Source organism: Tupaia chinensis, unplaced genomic scaffold (assembly GCF_000334495.1).
Source record: "Tupaia chinensis unplaced genomic scaffold, TupChi_1.0 Scaffold000423_1, whole genome shotgun sequence".
Lineage (NCBI taxonomy): Eukaryota > Metazoa > Chordata > Mammalia > Scandentia > Tupaiidae > Tupaia > Tupaia belangeri.
Window position 1 is genome coordinate 3,113,053 of NW_006159928.1, and position 5,229 is coordinate 3,118,281.

Below are 5,229 nucleotides of genomic sequence, written 5' to 3' on the forward strand. Positions count from 1 at the left end.
GGCACTTGTCGTTTTAAAACTGAAAACAAAACAAAAAAACAAACAAAAACCCTCACTAGTGATCTTCGAGAGGGCTGGTGTCCCAGAAATTCCTTTTAGTCCAAAATCATGCTTTCTTCCTCAGGGCACAATTCCTCTGATAATAAACCCTGGTTCTTTTAGGGGAAGACTAGGTTAAAAAAAATCCACAAACTCATAATGTTATTAATTACTTTAGACAAGATGCCTGCTTTTTCACTCTTATAGCTCTAGGCATATGATTTGATTGAAGTTTAAAAACGTATTGAAGGGCAAAAATTCTACACCATATATTATCTTAGTTCAATTTAGGGCTCTGATGAGCAGTTCTAGGGGGTGTATTTATTTATAAAACTCAAATAGCACCATAGAGAATATTTCACAACTCTTTCATTTCTAGAAATCTAATTTTCAATTGGTCATTATTAAGTTCTCTCTGAGTCAGAACATTATGATTTTATGTTGATCTTCACATCTCTTAATAGAAAAATATATTTTATTAATTTGCAGTTAAGTGACACTGTTAGATCTTTTTTATTCCAGATTTACTTACCCTTTCTTATCAAACTTAGGGATTCAATTTTTATTGTTATGCCTTCCACCAGAGCTATGGCCTGAACATGTGTGTCCCTTTAAAATTGAAATGTTGAAATGGTAAGTTCCAAGGTGTTAGGAGGTAGGGGGTCATTGGGAAGTGATTAGGTCAAGATAACTGAGCCTTCATGACTGGAACTAATGTTTACAAAAGCATTAATAGAGAGACCCAGTCCTTCCTCCATGTGAGGACACAAGAACGCACCTTCTCTGAACCAGAAAACAGGTCCTTGAAAGAGACAAATCTGCCAGTGCCCTGATTTTGGACTTTCAAGCCTTCATAACTAATAAACTTCTATGGCTTATAAGCTACTCAGTTATGACATTTTGCTATAGCAGTTCAAACAGACTAAGACGACCTATATCCCATGAGCATCACTAAAGCCTATTTATGCAAGTACTACTGTTCCCAGTCTATGTCTCAAAGCTTGGTGATGGTGAAGAGGTGGATTGCATATAATAGGTCTGCTATCAAATCCATTTTAGGAATGTTTTGATTCGTATACCTATAATATACCAAAAATCAAATGAATGTAGTGTACACTTCTATTGAGTCCACTGTTATAAACAGGTTTGTTTGAAACTGTTCAGCAAACTAATGTAAGGAATTCAGAATATCTAGAGGTATACTTTTACTACTAAATTCAGTTGAGTAGCCTTGGGATTTCTCTCTTTCCTAAGATTTAGCTAGTAAGAAAATTCTTGTAGTTCATTTAGAGTAATATTACTATTCTTAGATTTCACTTTTTTTTTTTGGAGAGGTTTTTGCTATAGGGCACTTGTGCTCGCCAGACAGACAGAGAGAGACAGAAAGAGAGAAGTCACCCCCCCCAGGGGAGATGGCCACGCCACAATCCCTTCTCCTCCATTCTCCTTTTGGGATCTTGGGCACGCACGCACACGTGCCTGGTGTGAGTTTTAAGCCACCAGGTCAGGGACTCGAACCGTAGTCAGCTACACGGGAGTTCAGCGACATAGCCATTGCGCTAACTGCTGGTCCAAGATTTCACTTTTTAATTGATACTGTGTGGCAGCCTCTCACTGGAGGCTGAGAAACATTGAAGATTTAAGAAAATGGGCCACAAAAAAAAAATTGAGTTCTTAAAGTTAATGCCCTGAGTTGAAGGAGTAGCAATAGCTTCAAGTTAAATAGGAATTGCTTTTCAAGTCAATCAAAATGGGTCTTTCTAGAAACAAATATACAGATCTTTGAATTTGAAGATCCCAAGCACTCTGCCCCATACTCCACTTCTTATTGCTCAATTCTTGTTTATAATAATACTCAAGGTGCCCTCTGTTTCCAGGACAATGCTCTAACTTTTATAAGAGAGAAGGTTAGTAGTACATACATTACCTTTCAGAATGTACTTTTTGAGTTTAGATCACACATCCTACAATTAAAAGAAATAAGACCTTTACATTTAAAAAATAGTTTTATAAAATCCCTACATTGTAAGTCCTGAAGTTGAGGACTTCCCGTTTTTCTCTCCTAGCTTTCCCATGGGCTGTGAAAAGCAGCTGCCCTCCTTTCAATCCCATTTCATAAACATGATATTTTCCTAGGACAATAGATATGGGGTCCTTCAAAGCCTTGTTTTAAGTATGTGTTTCATTTTGGTGATAGTTTCACTTTTGTGGGCCACTATCTTCCAGACTGTGCTTGCTGAATGATATCAGAGTTTTGACTGCCTTTTACCTAAACTATGAAGATAACCAACCTTAAGTTTGCTTCCTACATTACCCAGCAATCTGATATCAATACTTGATTTCTGGCATCAATGACTTTGTTCAGCTGGTTTCCAGGTTATGGGCACCAGATGATAACTCTGAGCTCTGAGTCACTTAGGTTTTTTCGCTATAGGGGTGCGTGCGCTCGCCAGGCAGACAGAGAGACAGAAAGCGAGAAATCACCCCCCAGGGAGGATGGTCACGCCACAATCCCTTCTCCTCCATTCTCCTCTAGGGATCCTGGGCACGCACGCACACACGCCTGGCGTGAGTTTTAAGCCATCGGGTCCCGGGCGCGAACTGCGGTCGACTATGTGGGAGTCCAGCGACATAGCCATTACGCTAACTGCTGGTTCCCAACAAAGAAGCATTTCTCTGAAGCAGTACTTGAGTGTGATTGGAATCACATACATTGGAAGATGAAAGACTGGGCTTGGAAAGCAGGCAAGAGAAGGTCTGAGAAAGGAGGTTCTTAGAAAATAGAAATTATCCATCCAACTCTTCCACCACCATCTTAACTGATATCTTTGAGACCTTAGGGAACCACTGTGGATGGATTCTAAGCCAAGAGCAAACATCGGTGTTGCTAAGCCTGCCATAAACCCCACCCTGACTTTAGGAGAGTAGGGAGGGGAGAAATACTTAGGGGGAACCAGCAGTTAGCGTAATGGCTATGTCACTGGACTCCCATGTAGTCGACCAGGGTTCGCGTGTGTGCCCAGGATCCCGAGAAGAGAATGGAGGAGAAGGGATTGCGGCATGACCATCCCCCCTGGGGGGTGATTTCTTGCTTTCTGTCTCTATGTCTCTCTCTGTCTGGCGAGCGCACGCACCCTGTAGCAAAAACCTCTCCAAAAAAAAAAAAAAAGAAATACTTAGGGACCACTGAGTCTCATTAAGATTACAATTGAGGGCTGTTCCCTATTTATAGGAAAAGAATTTGGAGTTGGGACAATGACAAACAGGTGGTCTTTTGCTCAGGAATATATACTGGCTTGATTAAGGAAAAAAAACAAACAAACAAACAGACTTTTTGGAGTAGAGAAGTCTTCTCCATGATTTGTCACTTGCTTACCCCTTGAGGACTCACTCTCCACCCTCTCTCTACCTACAGGTCCCCCATTCAGCCTTACCGAACTCTGCAGTTTTTTGAATTTACTGTTCTGTCTTCAGCCCCATGCCTTGCTTATAATGTTTTCTCTGCCAGAAATCTTCTTGTTACTCATCTGTCCCTACAACACACCCTCAAATACAGCAAAGCTTTCTTCATGAAGGTTTCTACTATTTCCTGTCCCCAACTAATAGAAATAAGGACACGCTCCTTTCAGAAACTACTGTGCTCTTCATGCACAATACTTTTGGTGTAAAGAACCTACACATTTTTGTTTGTAAGTGTTCCTATGTGTATTTTTATTAACGCATTTTAGTTTATGTAAATATAGTTGGTTTTATCTCATAATTTCATTTTTTAAACAAAAATTTATTTTTATAATATAACCTTGCAATGTATGCAATTAGTCCATGACTTCTAATTGAGAACTTTATTTACATTTGGATATGTTCTATGAAATACAGGTAGGATGTCGCATAACAACATTTTTAGTTCATTTCTTGTTGGAATAGTCATTCTCATGTTTGTAGCTAAAGCTCAGATTCATAGTTTCCATATTTACTATTTTAGGTAAGATGCTCTTTCTTTTTTTATCAAAAGGATACTATTTCTTTTTTTTTTCAGTTTTTTTTTTCTTTTTTTTTTTTTTCCATAGAGCATGTGTGCTTACTGGAGAGAGACAGAAAGAGGGAAAGTGAGAAATCACTGTCCAAGGGTAATGAGCACACCTCAACTACCTTCTCCATCGTTCTTTCAGAATTTTGGGCACTCGTGCATACATGCCTGGAGTGATTTTCAAGTTGCAAGGTCCAGGGTTTGGATCATGGTCGGGCATGTGGGACCCAGTGCCTTAACCACCTTGCCACCTGCTGGCCCTAGGGATACCCAACTAATTGAGGCATAGAGAAAGAAGTCATCTATGACACTGTAAATCAAAAGCTGTTTGGTGTCATTGTACAACCACAGTACTAATGACACTGACAGAGTATTACACAAATATATTGTCTTCTGTGTAATCCTTAACTAAAACCAAGAAAATTACATGTTTGTTACTCTGTGTCTGGTGCCACATATAGTAATGGAGATTCCAGAGACCACTGAGAACTTCATTTACTGAATCTGAAGAAATAAACTCTGCCCATCATAATGCTGCCAAATGCTCTCCACCCTCTATCTGCTAAATTAGGGAAACAGAAACAAAGAGATTGCAATCATCTTGGAAGTCCCTCAGTACACTGCCTTTTTTTTCTTTATTAAGTTTTTTTTTATAAAAAAACATTTTCTAGTGGTATGACAGAAAAGTTACAATTGCTTTCTTTTCCACTAAGATTATATCATCACTTATTTTCACTTCTACTAGGATGAAAATGACTCTATAATTTTGTATGTAGTATAATTTAATTTTTCTCCTGGTAAAAATATACATGCATTAATCTGTAAATAAAGAAAAAAAATCAGTAAAAAAAAGAGTAGGATTTAAGAATTCAAGTTAATAAAGAAAACTTCATTTGAGTCAAAAACTTCTGCAAGTTTAAGGAAGTTAACAGTTTTGAAATAGTCATTGTCTTTTATCACTTACTTTGCTCCTAACTAATTTAGAATTTGAAGATTATAACTGATAGACTTAATGTCAGCAGTTTTTCACCAAATAAAAGCAATTTGAACAATTGTGGTAATTTGAATAGAAAGGAATAGGGTCAAAGTTTCTAATTATGTGGACACTGAAACCTGTTTTTAAGTAGAGAAATTTTATACTATTTTAATTTTAGATCAATAGC